Source organism: Myxocyprinus asiaticus, chromosome 18 (genome assembly GCF_019703515.2).
Source record: "Myxocyprinus asiaticus isolate MX2 ecotype Aquarium Trade chromosome 18, UBuf_Myxa_2, whole genome shotgun sequence".
Classification (NCBI taxonomy): Eukaryota; Metazoa; Chordata; class Actinopteri; order Cypriniformes; family Catostomidae; genus Myxocyprinus; species Myxocyprinus asiaticus.
Genome location: NC_059361.1, coordinates 38,559,975 through 38,578,286, shown reverse-complemented (window position 1 = coordinate 38,578,286; position 18,312 = coordinate 38,559,975). Strand labels below are relative to the sequence as shown.

The 18,312-nt window shown below is 38.7% G+C and overlaps 1 pseudogene; it reads right to left on the bottom strand.

Moving 5' to 3' along the window:
- Positions 1-1,250: 1,250 nt before the first annotated feature.
- LOC127455680 (rhodopsin kinase grk7-b-like) lies at positions 1,251-17,765 on the bottom strand (annotated as a pseudogene).
- Positions 17,766-18,312: the final 547 nt, after the last annotated feature.

Sequence of the window (18,312 nt, the reverse complement as noted above, 5' to 3'; positions counted from 1 at the left end):
AGGAGGGACGAGTCAAAATTATTTTCTGCGGTAATTGAATAAAACTTACCGCACCTTCTATTGAACCATGAACATTTATTTAAAATACTAAAAAAAGCAAGAGCACACAAAGATTATGCACACATTCTGTTAATGAAACAGTCTGTGGGGGTGATGGAGCAAAGCACAAAAATATTTCTGTTTAATAACGTCAAACTTTGCCGCATAATACAAACAAACGGGGGCTTGTTTCCCTGATTAAACCGCATCTATTTTAGTCGTTACCCACTAGCCCAGGTCAAAACACCAGAGCATGTGGTGTGGGGTGCAGTGGAGCGGGCCTGAAAGTTCATCCAGGTGGGCCGTACCTAAAGCTTTCCACCTGCCTCAGGAGAGCCTGTTTATCACACAGCTGAGGAGTCAATCAGGGACGTGGTTTAGAAGGGCAAATATCTGCACACTGTCATGCTGTGCCTGACCCCATCCTTCATCATATTTCATTAATAATTTCCCTGTGACAAGAACAGGATTTGTACTAATCTACTTATGAACATGGCTAAAAAATAATAATGGCTTGCATAAAATTTTTATTCTTTTGAAATGTATAAATGATCTTTAGCATCACTTCATCAGTACAGTTATTCATCGAGTTGTCCACCCATCTAATGAAAGCAGTAGGCATATCTCAGTTGTGAACAGCGATCTCTGCTAGTCAGTCATATAATAGCAGTTACTGGAATCTACACCTTGAGGAGAATTTGAGGCGGTGTCTGTTTGCCAAGCATGTTGGCACTGCCACCCAGTGGTAAGAAATGTTCTGACCAGTTAACTTGAGTCCAATACAGTTTATTATAACCAGTTTATTACTAAAAGTGAACTTTAGAACACAGTAATTAACACAGGTATTAAAGAGTTAAATATTTGTTTTAAGAGATGCCCTTTGGCGATATCATTTTTATAAATTAATAATTGTCATTCTAGAGAGCATTTTATTGGACAACATTTTTTATCATCCAAAGTCAAAACATTTTGTCAAAATGTCCGAAACCAGGCTTCTTAGACTATGATCTCTTCTGTGACAGACGGGTTTGGATCAACTATGCTCAGATGTAGATTTTTTTTTTTTCTTTTGGCTTTGTAGGGCATAAGATTTAAATGTTTTGTCTGCTAAAAGTTTATTTTGTCAACGTTTAGCAGTACACTAGCATATAGATGGCCTCAATGCTACAAGCCAGAATGGACTGGAAGCCATATAATATTTTCTCATTCTCTCACAAAATAGTGCAAGACTTGGATTGTTTCTCATCATCCTCAAGTCCTCTTGTTGATTCCTTCCTGTATGGGTCATTTAGCTCATCAAAGAGTCCGCTGTCAATCATCTCCTGTTGCCATGGAATTGGCACTGCCCCTGTGCTGAATTCCTTAAAAAACTTCTCATCATTGGCATCAAATTCAACCCCTTTGACCTCTGAGAATTCTTTGATGTCGCCTGTATCTTTATGGTACACAACGTTGGGTTTGGGCACCCATGGAGGTGCAATGAGCCCTGCCTCCAGTCGAGGGAAGTTGATGGATTTAAAGAACTCGTGTTTTCGCGGGTCATCCCCCCTGAGGACAAAAACAGTTTACAGTTAGCAAACATGGCATATAAGTACAATTGTACAGCATGACTACAATAAAATTATATAAAACAGCCTGCATGATCTCATGAACATTACATGACTGTGGCAACATGGTTTTTAAATTATATTACGTGGTTCATAACACATATCATGACAGATTTGAGGTGAAATGCCCACTGTGTTATGCTATAAGTGAGTTAAATATTCCCCCAAACAGATAAGCTTTTTAATATTAATGCTTTATCAGGTTTTAAATCAACAAATCCTACCTCCCTACCCTATACCTTAAACTTAAACCTAACTGATAGTGTCATAAAAAGCAAATGCGACATGAAAAAACTATTTATGAAGCAACCATGTCATTTGTGGTGCTTCTATGACACTTTCGGTTCAGGTGTTGAGTTAATCATCAAACCATTTATAAAGCACCGATAAAGCATCGTTCTCATCGCAACCGAAACAAGTCTAATTATACTTTATTAAAATGATCATTTCTACAAATCTACTAATTCAGCAGTATTTAAACATCATAAGCCTCACGAATTAAAACAAAGCATATCTATAATTTTGTGAACTGCTGTGCATGACTATACAAAAAGAAAACAATATTAGCCTAAAAATAATTATAAGTGATTTAATTCTGAATTCTTGATTTCATTGTAATGTCATTAGTCATGTTTACTCAAAATTCATCCAGCCCCTTTCTCTCCTTGGTGAATGAGATTACCGAAGTAAACGAGCAACACAACCTCCTCCTCTCCTTCAGTCGGTCAACAGATCCTGATCCTCGCTCGTTCATTAAAGGGGCATATTCATTCAGTGGGTAAAACCAATGATATATTCCTTTACAGCCCGCACTCGAATGCTACTGGCTTACACTACAGACCTTATTTACAGCAGCACCATTTTTGATGTTTAACGTGAATGGAAACGAGGCTGTGAGGGATAGACTTACTGTCTTTTCAATGGCATGCACTGTATAAAGCTGTATAAAGCTCCTATATACACATCTAATTTTCCACATCTCATGTTTTCTGTTGAGATTTTTGTCTCCTAAAATTTCTTGGAAATCATTTTTTTTTGTTTTTAAGTTTAAGCAGAAGTACAATCCAGTCCATCTAGCCGGCTTACAGCAGGCAGTTTAAAGTGGGCCCAGGAGAACCTCAGACATTTTCCCACATGGTTTTGTAATTTTCTATGGCCACTTCGTGCAAGTAAGCTAAAATGAAGACTGCACTGAGACATGATGATAAGAGATGATCTAATCTCCCCCTTAAGATGTTCAGTGGTTTATTCCAAAAGTGCTTTTTATTTTAAGTGCTAAATACGCTTTCTCAATTGCACTAGTGATGAAAAGATCAGATCATTTGACACGTGACAGCAGCATACTGTAGGTACCTTTAGACTTTTTACAGAAAACAGAAAGGATTAATTCACCTCCCAACTGGGTCTTCAGATCTTTGGTCTCTGAGTCTTTTTTCATTTGCCACTTGACAGCTACTAGGTACAGGAGGACAAATGATTCATTCATGAGTGACAATTACTTTTTATTTCATAAATTTTTCTCTTTACAGCTTACAGTTATGTGTTTTGCAATTGTTGATCAATACATATAATTGTGACAATAAATTACATTTTAAAATCATATGAATTGTCATGATGAATTATTTTAATGGAAGTGTTTACAAGATATTTTCTGCCAAGTGTAAAATTAAAGTAAAATGGTCTTAGATGACTATCAGTAATTTCAAAAGGAAATGTTGATTTGGTTCTACAGTTCACACAAAGGACATAAGAAGGACATAATCATACAACAAGGGGATGCATCATGAAGGAAAAATACATTCAAATTTATCCAAAGTCAATTCAATAGTCAAGTCAATAATATGTGGTTTCCTTATAGCTTTTGTAGTCTATGATATTTTCTGAAGAGAAGATAAATATTGTAAATCCATTATAAACAGTTTAGGCGGCTTGAATTTAAGGCATCTTTCTTTATGAATGTGATTTTTCCCATCATACTGATAAAGTTTAAAACATTAACTAACTGTTAATTACCAGATTCAATGTTATGGAAAAGAACCATAATGACAGGAATATTTACAAAATTATATATTGCAAGAAATAAAGAAGCTCAAATTTGAGACCAGAAATGCTGTGTAACTGTAAGGGCAGTAAACCAACAGCAGAACAAAAGCTGTAGACGTCCACGCCAAATACTGAAAGGGCTTATATTTCCAAGTAGCTTTGGTGCGTAAGCTCAAAAAAACATACTAAGGTCCAAAAGAGAGGGGAAGCTCGCACACAATGTGTAGAAAAAGTCTTAAAACATTTTCTCATAATATAGTATAGTAATACAATATAGAACGGATACTCCTACAGAAAGAATCCAGATGAATATTTCACTTAAAATCTTTACATCCCCAATGAATGAAGTTTTGTCCCTCAGCTGTTTTCTATAGGATTATTATGACGCATCTCTATTTGCACATGCTTATGATTTTAATCATGGTATAATTGCAAATATAACATGTACAGTTTAATTTTGGAAATACGTGTAGACATTTTTGAATATTGGGTGATTGTTGTACTATGCCCATGTTTTTGAATTATGCATGATCAACATTTGTATTGGCATAATTTACATTTCTCGAAATATAATGTATATATGACACAGAATATAATTCCTCACTGATTTGTGTGCATACAACAATTCTTCTTTGAATAATGAACATTATTGTTATATGGTTGTGATATAATAATATAATAATAATATATAATATATAATAATATTTTTCAGTCTATTCTATTAGGACAAATATGGTAAATACTCCCTCTTTATAAACGGAATTAGGTGTGCTATTGTTAACGGGACACTGATGATGATGTAAATCGAAACGTTTTGTCTTTGCACTGAGCACTTTTTGCACTTTTTGGCCTCTCAATTAACTAAAAAATTGTAAGACTTTTTCTACACATTGTGTGCGAGCTTCCCCTCTCTTTTGGACCTTAACTAACCGCTTTTAGTAAAGGAAGATTGGTAGTATGAACAAATTTCTGTTTCCTGTACAGAGCCAATGGGTAGCTATGTAGCTGAGTCAAATGAACGAAAGACTCGGGAGGTGAACTAATCATTTTTGTTTCCCGTACAGAGGTCACGTTCCTGTGCGGCTGTCACGTGTCAAATGAAACAAGAACTACAAATTTTGCACATGCTCGGCCACGGAAAAATGAACGAATCACTCTCTGATACTACTCGTTATTCCAGAGTCAAATAAAAGATTCATAAAAAAATTAAAAAAAATTAAAAATAAAAAATAAAGAATAAAAAAAGACCCATCACTAATTTGTACAGCCCAGCACGTCTTTCGTGCATCCTCATCCTGGATGCGTCATAAACCGCTTGATAATGCTGAGCAAAAAATAGACAGTGCAGCGCAGACCACAGCAAGTGACTTTGGGAATTTAAACATATACCTATGCAACAAATCTGCTATTGAATCTCTAGGTGTCTTCACCAACAGAATTAAAAGACTTAAAGCTAATATGGTTCACATTCATGCTTTTACTCCATCCAAACCCACTGCTGAAGTTCCAAACCCCACTGCCAATGCTCTTACAGAGACTGAGCTCACCAGACCTTTTCTTGGAATTGCTGCCACACTGACTTATGCTGACAGAGTAAATCTTCTGCATCTAAGTTGGCAGGCAGAGGGCAGAGCTGGACTGACCATGTCCAAATAATGAACAAGAGTGGAAAAAGTTTGTCCTCTTTCCATGGAAGACAGAAGCTCTGTTGCAAAACCTTATAAGCTGATTTGCTGTCTGTTGCCTACAGCTCCCTTCTTCCAGCATCCTAACCGAAATGGATCCTCATAAGTGGCTGATTTAGAACACTCTACATAGGCATCAACTTGTATATCATACATAATAAAGCACTCTTACACGAAGTGTACAGAAGTCTCAGTGCACAATTGTTTCCAATATATTTTAGCATTAGCAAGTTGCTAAGCTAATGCTGTGATACTCTATTCACAGCATAATTTGTTAATTAGGGCAGACGATTTAACGTGTCAATACAGTGTGATTAATCATATTAAGTAATGCGTTAAAACATTAATGCAATTAATCTTGCCTCCAGACCATAATAAGAAAAATATTTCTACCATCGGAGCAATTCAAGCTTGAGGTACCATCTTCATGTTTTTGTGTGTCCCAGTCAGCAGGGGGCAGTAAGTGCAACTTCAGCTGTATAGGCAACGTAGAGCTATACAGGTAACAAACCACACTTACAGCAAAGGATGAGATGGTTTTTCCTTGAGATGTTTTTTTCTAAATTTCAAGCTACGTTCAACTTGACATGGCTTCCTAAAAACGCTGTGTTGATTACGCGAAGCATAACGCATGTCTGACACGTGTATATAGACGGGTCCTTAGAAAAGCCCTTATAATAAGTCTAACTTGGACAGATTTACAAACTCAGTTGCAAAATAGATTGCTGTGGACTGTAGGCCATTGTGTAAGTCTTGTGTTCATCGATTTGGAAATAAATAATATAGTTCCTTCTAAAGCCACTTTTTGTTTCGTCTAATCAATGAATTATTTTTATTGAATTATTGTTATTTGGGGGGACTTTCTCTGCAAATATTAATATATGCAATTAATTGGGATTAATTTGATTATATAATCAGCATATCATGTAATTAATTCAATACAAAATTGTAATCGATTGACAGAACTATGGGTAATGTAATTCTTTTTTAATAACTCTTAACATTTTGCATCTATACGTACAGTATTGAACAACATCATAATTTTACTCGTCTTGTCTGACTTTGTGAATCAATTTTTTTTTATGCACTCGCCGCAATACAATCTGGTATTGCCTTCTCCTTGAAGGATATATGCAATGCTGCCTTGGAATTTGGCTAATGCAAGGTATCTGATGGCCAGAGTATACTTAGATTTTCTGTGTACGGCTCGTGCATAGTGCACATAATGGAAATTTCGTCATCAGCACAGGCCACACTGATTGTCCACATGCAGCCCAATTTTACCAGACGTCCGACGTTCAATGTCCGCAACTGTGTGCATCATCGGCGCATACACCTGGAGTTGACTGTATTGTAATATGAAGTCATAAAGCAGTGGTAGTACGCATGCATCAAAAGCATCCATAGAGGCTTGTGGTCAAAAGAGTAAACTTTAAAAGTCTTGATTGAACTAAACATAATGGCACATGGAAAAACTAAGTATACCCTAGCCTTTAGGAGGTAACATTATTAACCTTTTGGAGCAGACTTCACGTCAGGAGTGTGCCTATGATGGCTTATAATGCACTCTAATTAGGCAGCTCACTCGTTTTTTGCACAGAACCACAGAAACACTATCACTTACTTGCAGCCAAGATGGTCTTCAATGTTCTTTTTCAGAAAAAGACTGATGATGTCCTTGGTGGGAGCGTCAAAACCTATGTGTTGAAATTTGCACTCATCTTCTAGAGTTCTCCTAGTTACCTCTTCTTTCTGGATTTTCTCTTTGTGCTCTTTAAAGGGCAAACAACTTGCCACCATTTCATAGATACTACAACCCAGTGCCCACCAGTCCACTGACATATGATATGGTTCCTGCTTCAGAATTTCTGGCGCCATGTAACCTTTAGTGCCAGCCTAAGATGGAAAAGACAACATGACAGGCCAGAGGGTATGGGAGAGAAAGAGAGGTTATGAGAAAAATGATTTTGTGAAAACTATCAACCTTCTTTGTGCCACCTGAAATAGACAGCACTCTGGAAAAGCAGTTTCCATCAAATCTAACATGGAACTCACTGTGACCTTCTTTATCCCCAATAAAAGCCCATTTTAGAGGAGATTCTTACAAGTCAAGGACACAGTTTTCTTTATCCTCAATATAAGGCCATTTTAGTGGAGATTTCTACAAAAAGTCAAACACAAAATCTGCCTCTTTCCATGTCACCAGTATGCAGCTCCAGGGACTAATGAAACCCCTAAGGCTCCCTACTCTCTTGAGTAAATGCATGCTGTGCCTTCAATGACAGCTTTGTGTAATACTGTGATCAGAAATCTTACTCAAGATTTTGTGGTACCCCTGGCTGTCTGAAATGTTAGGCCAGATTAATAATGCAATAGCCCAATTTTTCTTGGTAGAGTAAAACATTTCTCTTATTTTGTGCTGAAGTCACTTGAAAAAACAAGTTCAGTGTTGGAACTCAATATTTGGGTCATTCTATAGAAATTGTGCCATTTGTGTGCCATGTGCGCCCCCATACATTACCATTACATTTTAATGGGTTATTTAGAATAATAATAATACAAAAATCAAATTCTACCTAAATTATGCTTTGGTAATGCTTTTACTGTTTATGTAGTTTATTATCTAATGTTTATGCATTTTCTGAGAAACACCGCATTTTTAGGTCGTTGTGTCAAGTTAAACGTAGTTTGAAACTTAGAAAAACATGTCTCGAGGTCCCAGCATTTGGAACAAAGACTGTTTAGCCCAAGACGGACCACTTATATTAAAATGGGAGAAATTAGAACGCCCTATATGGCGGATATAGAAAAGGAAGTCCCGGCTTACAGGTAAAAGAGCCAATCACCTTTAAATACAGACATTGCCTGTCAGTCAACTCAAAAACGTTCATGCACATTACCTGGACCAGCCTGAAAAATATAATTTTTTATTGTGATCTGAGCTAAACAAGCACAATTTATGATACCATATTGTCAGATTTTACTGCTTTGAAATATGTTATTTGATCGTATTTTGACCAACCATTCCAGTCTTTCTCCATTCAAGTAGATAGGAGCTGTACATTTATGCCACTTGTATCCATAGAAAATAGCTGCCAGGAGCATTCCCAAGATGGCGGCCAAGTGAACTGACTTGCCTTGAAAAGGTAACACCCCTGCAGCCTAAGTCTCATGAGAGTCTCATTTGCTGTTACTAAGGTTAGGTTTAGGGTTAGATTTAGTGGTAGGGTTAAGGTTAGGGTTAGGTTTTGGGGTAGTGTTAGGTTAAGGTTAAGGGTTTCTGTAGGACTCCAAATAAACACAGTGTGTGAATGTTGCATGTGGCTCTCAAGAAACTTTAGGTAACCGTGAGGTTATCTTCTAGACCCGACCCTTGAAAGGGACTTTCATTTGGAATTGTGCTGCATCGAGCTGTGTTTAAACGCAAGAATGCATTCTCTTTCTCATTAAGATTTTTATTGATTCAAATAAACAGGATAACACAAACAGAGCATACACACACTGAATCAATTTATTAAATTATATGTCCCTTCCCCTGAACACCCCCCCCCCCCCACTACACACAACCAGTGGTCTGACACAAAATGAAAATAACCACACGTATATATACAGAAAAAAAAAACATTTAAAAGGAAACACTTAAGAATAAATATATATATAAAAAACAATCTAATTTAACAAATATATATCCAAACCAAACAAAATGTCTCTCTCCACAGCCCGTCACCGAGCACCCCCCAAAAAGGCCAAAAACCTGCCCCATTTCTTATCATATGCAGCCGAATTGCCAAGCCGTCTATATGACATCTCTTCAAATGACGCTACCTTGCCCAATTCGGTGCAACATTCATAAAAAGAGGGAGCGCCCGTCGACTTCCATCCCCTCACAATTATCTGTCTCCTGATCATCACGCCGGTGAGGACCCACCTCTTTACATACCCATCAGCTATATCCATAACCGCCCCATCGCCCAACACACAAAGTCTGGGACAAAACAGAACCTGAGTGCCCAGGACCTCGGAAACAAAATTCTGGACTCTCAACCAAAACTCCTGAATCCTCGAACAAGGCCAGAAGGCATGTAATAAATCTCCATCCTCCAACTGGCAATGCCAACAGGTGGGTGTGTTTTTTAAACCCAGCCTATACAATCTAGAGGGGGTCCAATATAATCGATGCAAAATCTTAAATTGCATCAGACGGACCCTTGCATCTCTAGATGTAGACTTAATGTTTTTTAGAATCCTATTCCACACTCCCTCCTCCATTACCAAGTTCAAATCTTTCTCCCACAATCTCTTGAGAGAAGTCGAAGTTCCGTCCCCCAGACTCTGAATTAACAGGGAGTAATACACTGATGTCTCATGACCTTTTCCAAAAGCAGAAATCACCTCTCCTAGAGTATCTGCTGCTTAAGGGGGGTGTATTCTACTCCCAAAAATAGTACAGAGCAAGTGGCATAACTGAAGATACCTAAAAAACTGAGATCTGGGGATCCCAAAATATTGAACCAAATTTTCAAAGGATCTCATCACACCACTCTCATAAAGATCACCGAGTGTATTAACCCCCCTCGCAATCCACTCTGACCAACAAAAAGGAGACTTATTAATGCATAGTTTGGGGTTTAGCCATATGCTCGAGGCAACATTTAGATAATTATTTGAGTTAAACACTCTGGACACTTTTGTCCATACTGAGTGCAAATGTGAAATGACGGGGTGTGATTTAACTTCTCTGGTTAGTTTGATGGAAAGGCTTTGCAATAGCAAAATAGGGGCAAGCAGTTCTTTTTCAATGCAGAACCAGGGAGGGGCTCTTTCAGGTGGAAGCGACCAATGAGCCAAATGTCTGAGACCGAATGCATAATAATAAAACAGAATTTTGGGTAGGCCTAGCCCACCTTTGTCCATGTAACTTACTGAAGTGTAATCTGGGACGTTTACCATTCCAAATGAAGGACTTTGCTATGTTATCAAATTGCTTGAAATAAGAGAGGGGGACATCTATTGGGAGAGATTGTAGCAGGTAGTTACATTTTGGAATACAGTTCATTTTAACAACATTAACCTTCCCAATCATCGATAAACGTAATGAAGCCCACCTGCCCACATCGCTCGAAAATCTTTTTATTAAAGGGTCAAAATTAACATGAACTAAATCAGACAAATTTGCTGGGAATAAAATCCCCAAATACTTAATGCCCTGTTTGGGCCATTGGAAGGCACCCGGCTGGAAAGCCGTCACTGGACAGTACGCTGTCAGAGCCAAAGCTTCGGATTTAGACCAATTAACTTTGTATCCTGAGAACTTGGAAAAGGAATTAATAATTCTGTGGAGGCAAGGCATAGATCTAGTAGGTTCAGAGACAAATAATAAAATATAATCTGCGTAAAGCAGAAGCTTATGCATCATACCTCCCGCCATCACCCCTGGAAAATCATCCTCCTTTCTTATCGCGGCTGCTAATGGTTCCAGGGCAAGACAGAACAATAAAGGGGAAAGAGGGCAGCCCTGCCGAATGCCCCTATCCAGAGTAAAATAATCTGAAATTAATCCATTTGTTTGTACTGCTGCTACAGGGTGTCTATAAAATAACTTAATCTAGCCAATAAATGTACTCCCGAACCCATACATTTCCAAAATCTTAAAAAGATAATCCCATTCTACCATATCAAACGCCTTTTCAGCGTCAAGTGAGATGGCAGCGGCCGGAGACTGATCATTCACCACTGACCACATGATATTGATGAAACGCCTGATGCTATCAAAAGAGCTATGGCCCCAAATAAATCCCACCTGATCTATATGTATAAGAGATGTCATAACCTTACTTAATCGGTTAGCCAAAATTTTTGACAATATTTTTACATCTAGTTGGATCAGAGAGATTGGACGGTAACTTTTACACTCGCTTGGATCTTTCTCCTTTTTAAGAATCAGACTGATCCGGGCTTGTGTCATGGTTGGAGGAAGCTTTCCATTCTTTAATGATTCAGTATAAACTTCTAACAAAAGTGGAGCCTGTTCTGTAGCATAGGATCTAAAAAATTCTGCAGCAAAACCATCTGGCCCCGGAGCCTTGCCTGTAGGTAGGGACTTAATTACCTCGTCAAGCTCCTCCAAGGTTATCTCAGAATCAAGAGAGTTTTTTTGCTCAATCGTCAGTTTAGGAAGATCTAATGGTTCCACAAAGTTTCTAATATCTTCATCAGTAGACGAAGACGTGGAACTATAAAGATCAATATAGAATTCTTTAAAGGCATTATTAATATCAATGGCTGAGGTAAAAATTTCACCACCAGCAGATTTCACTGAGGGAATGATAGAAAGAGACTCTCTCTGCTTTATATATCTAGCCAAAAGCTTCCCTGCTTTGTCACCCGACTCAAAGTATGACTGTCTTGCCCTGAATAACCAAAACTCCACTTTCCACGACAAAATAGTATTATGTCTATATTTCAATCGGGTCAATTCTCTGAGGCCATCAGGTGACATACGGCTCTTCAGCTCTGCCTCTGCACTTTTAATATTTCCTTCCAACTCCACGAGTTCTTGGGCTTTGGATTTTTTTGATGAATGAGGCATACTGTATGATCAGACCCCTAAGAACTGCCTTAAGTGCCTCCCAAGCCACACCCACAGAGGATACTGAGGACCAGTTGGTCTCCATATAAACATTGATTTCAGTCTTTAACATTTGTTGGAAATCAGAATTTTGCAAAAGGGACACATTAAGGCACCAACTATATGATTTCTTTTTCTCTATATGTGGCATCACCTCTAAACTCACCAGGGCGTGATCTGAGACTAAGATATTTCCAATTGAGCAATCCACAACAGATGAAATGAGGGATTTGGATATAAAAAAAAATCTATTCTAGAATAAATCTTATGGACTGATGAAAAAAATGTATAGTCCCTACCAGATGGGTTCAAAAGTCTCCAAATATCCGAAAGACAAAGATTTTTACACATCCTGTGAAGCGTCGATGTTGCTCTAGGGGGTTTACACACTTTTGCTTCACTATGATCAAGAACTGAGTCCATCAAAAGATTAAAGTCTCCTCCCAATATTATATCATGAGGGGTGCCAGCGGTTTGCAGCATCCCTTCAAGATCTATAAAAAAGCCCTGCTCATCAGCGTTAGGTGCGTAAATATTAGCCAAAATCAACCTTTGCCCCTGAAATTCTGCTAAAACAATAATGACTCTCCCTAATTTATCTTTAACCTGTTTGAGACATTTGAATTGTAAATGTTTATTTACCAATATAATGACTCTCTTGCTCTTACTTGAGCCAGCACTAAAATAATCATGTCCACCCCATATCTTCCCAAATTTTTCAGCTTCCTGCGGGGAGAGATGTGTTTCTTGAAGAAACACTATATCATATTTCCTATGTTTAAGAAAAGAAATAACCATCCTTCTTTTTATGGGGTGCCCCAACCCATTCACATTCCATGTGGAGAGAGATAGTACACTCATATTAACATTTGACATTTTGATATAGAAGAAAAAATAAACTGTGTGTCAAAAACAAAATTATACAGACCACATTCCCCATTAGTGAAACAATCAAACCCTGAACTTTCCCCTGAACAAAACAAACAGAAAAAAGAAAAACATGCGCATTAACCCCGCGCACGAAAGCGCCAACCAGTGACAGTCCCTCTAAACTCAAAAGGTCCATGAACGCCCACGAGCCCCCACGACAACTTTGCCATCGGATTGCACAATTTTGCCTCACAAATTTGTGAGGCAAAATTACATAACAGAAAATACTTTGTCAAATAAACCCAGCCAAAAGGAAGAATGAACACAAAGAATGTGTAGATTCATTCACAGAACTGTCTCAAAGGTGTGATCTTCCACAAAACAAATTCCAGCTGATATAAAACCGTTCAGATTCCTTGGACAGACAGATGAATGTTCAGAGAGCCAGCTGTTATGAGTTCAACAGATGATGTAATCATTCCAGTGTCCCGTAAAAAAACTTAACAAAACAAACTACAGCCAGCAGGGGGAATAAGCATGAAGAACGAACAGATTAATCCACAGCTGTTCCAAAGGAGTGTTATTCAATAGAACAAGCTCCAGCTGCTAGGCGGAACCAATGCAAAAAGAAACAAAACCGGCATCCCGATTCCCCGGATGGTCGAGTCAATTCACTCGGAGGCCGCATAAAAGTATATACCATGACTTACACAATCCGTCAATTTTATAAAAGACATCCTTAGTGTGAGCATGTAGATATTTTGCGGTCATCCATAGTGTCCACTCTCAAACTGGCTGGGAACTTCAATGCAAATGTAATCTTTCATCAATGCAAAAGTTTCTTTAAGGAAAAGTGTTATTCACAAAACAAGCTCCAGCCGCTAAGAAAAAAGAAACCAAAATGACACCCAGCTTCCTCAAGAGTAAGTACAGCGAGTCGACCCACTCATATGAGAAACACCCAATGGTTTACTCAGACATTGATTCTATAAAAGACATTGCCTGATTGGGACAAGTAAATACTTTGCAACCGTCCTTCGTTTCTATTCTCAGTTTGACCGGAAACATCAGCGCAAAAGTAATCTTTTGCCAATGTAAGAGTTTCTTACATTCCTTGAACCGATCGTGTTTCTCTCTTGTCGAACTCACAAAGTCCGGGAACAAGAAAATATTATGGTTCTTCCATAAAGCTTCCCTTTGCTCCTCGCCTGGCGCAACACAAGATCTTTATCGGATGATCTCAGAAATCTGGCCAGAATCGATCGGGGCATGTCTTCCTCAGCAGATCTGTGAGCTGGGACTCTGTGAGCTCGCTCGATTTCCAGCTTGTGGCCTGTTATGTCGAGCAGACTCGGGAAAAACTCGTCTAGGAATTTCACCATATCTCTGCCCTCCTCATGCTCAGGAATTCCAACAATTCGAACGTTATTCCTGCGGCTTCTATTCTCAAGATCTTCAAGCTTTTCAAGGAGAAGTTCCAAATCAACTTTAGTCACGGGCAGATTAGCGGTTAATTCCCTCTCCGAAGATTCCAAAAAATTGATTCGTCTCTCAACATCTGACACTCTTGTGTCTAGTTCAGAGATTTTTATTTCTATCGCCGTAATCGATCGACGTATTACAGCAAGATCCTCCAAGTCAGCAAGAATCTTTGTCAACATCACCGACATGTTGGACAACTGACGCTGGATCACCTCTCCCGCTGCGCCACCCAAATCGAGTCCCTGGTCTGTAGGCCTGTCGGGGCTTTCATCCTGAACACGAAAGTGTCTTTTAATGTCTCCAGAGCCCGAGGATTTTGACTTCTTTGCCATGTTTTGCATCAAAGAGCAAATGTGTAACTGGGTGTATCAAAATTCACCAGATTATAACATGAAAATAATAAAATATTTAGCAAAGTGCGCAGAGCTCGTCGCTCACACGTCTGCTCCTTGCATGGCGTCACGTGACCTCCCCAAGAACGCATTCTCATAAGTGTGGTTTGTTGTCTGTACAGCTGCGTGTTGCCTATACAGATGGAGTTTTGCTTACTGCCCCCTGCTAAAAACAGTTGGTACTTTTAAGCTTGAATTGCTCCGATGATATGTAGGTGTAGTCCATACTCCGGACCGGGATATGATTATTTTGCGTTAGTATTTTTTAACACGTTATTTTTTATGTAATGTATCACACTGAACATGTTAAATAGACAGCCCTAGTCTGATCTTACAGGCATCACATTTATGGGAGTGACATAAGTCATAAGGGACATAAGTAATTTTATTTTTTTATTTATTTTTTTACAGTACGGTTCAAGCAAGTAAAAGCAAGAAGTAAGTTTCTTTATCCGTAATTTAACAGTATTTGATTATGTTTACACTTTGGCATTTTCAAGTTCAATAGTTTAACTCAATTGTAACTGTTGTGGGGGAAAATAATAGTGATCAATGTTGACTTGAAATAATGTGGTGTGATGAAATGTGTCTGCTAGCTACAGCTGCTATTAGACATTTTTAAACTGATTTTCAACCCTGTAATATTCAACCCTAAAGCAGAATTGTGGCACATGTTTTGATATAGAATTGCCATAGTGTATTTATGTATTTATTATTTTTCATTTACAATGACTGTTTATTGCAAGGCACACTGAAATTTTGTGGTAAAATTTACAACCAGAATTTTCTTAGTTATCTGTTAAAAATCTAAGTACATAATTTCCAAACTAAGTGTGAAATGAAGTCCTTTAGGATGAGATGTATTGTTAGTAGTACAAAAAATAACAATTGGTACTTTGCCAGGCTGTAACCACAGAGGCTATTTAAGACTCAGGGAAATTGGGGATATAGATTAAGAATTGAAAGTCATTGGGGAAAAAAAAGAAATAAAAAATTGTTGGCCACTAATGTAAATTATGGTGGGGATTATGGTTGCACAATGATGAAAGCTCAATGATCACATCTTATAGGGTTCAAACCTATAACCTTTGCCTTACCAGCCTAGAGTGCAAACCACTAAGCCACACCACCCCAATATGTCCAAAATAGCACTAACATTAAAACAGTGCATTTTGCAGACGGACAATATTTTTTCTTCCTTGAAGCTTTTCCTGTCTGTCCTCACCTTTTGACAGATAGTTTTCCCGTTTGGAAGCTCCACGGCCAGACCCAGGTCCGACAGCCTGCATTGGCCCTGACTGTCCAGCAGCACATTCTCTGGCTTCATGTCCCTGTACACAATATTCATGGCATGTAGATGCAGGATCCCAGTGGTGATCTGAGCCGTGTAGTAGATAATGCGCTCCATTTCAAGGCCATGCTCCCCAGTGTGGTTGATGTGGTACTTCAGATCCCCTCCATTCATTAGAGTTATGACCAGACACAGGTCAGGTGAGGTCTTTGTTTGAAACGCATAGGCCAGGCTCACCAGAAACAGGCTGTTCACCTTCTCCAAGATCTGTTTCTCTAGCAAAGCCATCTTCTCCCCTCTTTTTTTCTTCAGACATTTCTTGTCCAGTTTCTTGCAGGCATACATCTGACCTGTGTTTCTCACCTGAACTGCACACACCTGTAAAGAGAGAGAAGAACATTGAAAAAAGGGAAAAGTAACTGTTTGAAAAAAATTTTAAATCAATAAATTTGAGATGGGATTTATTTATTTTAGACTGAGCCAAACTCACATTAATTACTCCAATTATTTGAGATTTATTGAACATTTCTAAATTTTCTACAATGCAAATGTTTTGTATTTTGGACACGTGTATTTTGTCAAATGTTAGTGGAAGATGTCCATAGTTAATGTGATGAACTACACGTGTGGTTACTCTGCTAGGACACCTGTGTGAACTTAAGGGGAACTGACTTCATACATCCACTACATGACATCATGACGTTTGGTCACGAGACCCAATGGGAACCAATGAGGTTTGATGTTATCGGCGTATCCACTATATTTGACTTAAGTGCTTTAATAATATGATTTGATTTGAGAGTGATTAACAACTTAATTTAAGTTTGGTTCATCAAAGAAAGTGATCATATGACTTTGGAAAACTTTTAATCGAGTGCAGGAGTCGTATCGATTAATTTAACTGTGGTTTTATGGTGTTTTCTTTACTCTTTTGAACTTGACAGAATGGATTCAACCAAAGCACACACAAGTCATAAGCAATCATAGAAGCTGGCAAGAAGAGGAAATATCTTATATTAATGGAGTATTGGTGTGTCATGTTCACATCTCCAGACATATACTGTATATTTTTATTTCTCTCCTGGGCCCAAAAATTGGCATCACAAGGAGGATGGTACAAACACTCACCTCTCCGAATCCTCCTTTCCCCAAAATCCTGAACTCATAGAAGTATTTATCAGAGATCGGCTGCTTCTCAAATTCCTTCCACTGCACAAATCTATCAAAGAACGGGCTGGCCTAATACTCGGTGAACGGTTTTCCTTTCAGGAACTCTTGTGTGGCACTTTTCACCTGTCCCATCATCACCTCTTCAAAGTCCTTCTCCAAAACCACTTTACACTTCTCTGCCATGTCCCCTGCCAGAAAGATCAAGAAACTCTCGGAATCAGCTTTGCAGAATTTGTTGATGATGTTCTGCCTGGCTTTATCCTTCGCACCTGCCTCCGCCAAATTCCAGTCATTCAACTCATCCAGGAACTCAGCAGCGGCAATGTATTCCGCACCGGAGGTTAAGAGGAATTGCCGGAAGCATGTTTTCCCGATGGGTTGCTCCTCGCAGATCTGCTTAAAATCCTTGGGAATACTTACACGGGTCACTGTACACTGTTCTGGTTTGGTAAGGGAAAGTCTACGCCTTCATTTTCTCATCTCCTTGTCATCTCCACTTTGTGCTTTCAGGTAGGTCGTTTTGGCCACCAGGTTGCCCAGTCCGCCCATGTCACACATGGCTGTGGCTAGGTGATGGGTCAACTATGTGACGCTCCTGGTTACAATTAATAAAAAAATGGAATGTGGGAAACTATTGGAGGTGGCAAACTCTGAATCTATGATGAGACAAATAGAATGAGGCTTCAAATCAGATTCTTCCACGCACCACTCACATAATTGCTTATGCAGAATTAAAATCTCCAATAGGGATTTTCTCTTAGGTAAGTGTCTTTGTATGCTCATTCACGGATGCCTCTCGCAGAAAGGAACTTATGCCATACCTAACTTAAAAGGCTTTGGACTATGTTTAGCCACAATGTTAAGTGATAGACAATGCCACTGTCACCTCTAACCTGCTGAGTCCTCTGCTGTCAACCTCAGTTCAAGAAATTAAATGAGAGTAGATTTATACATTTTCTGAAGAAAATGCTTGTGGTGCTTGTTCGTGCAAAACTCGCTGCCATAATGCTTGAGTGTTATGGGTGATTGCCAAGGCACTGCTCAGTTGCTGGGATGTTCTGGGTGGTTCCAAGGACATTGTTTGGTGGATGCTTACTGGCCCAAG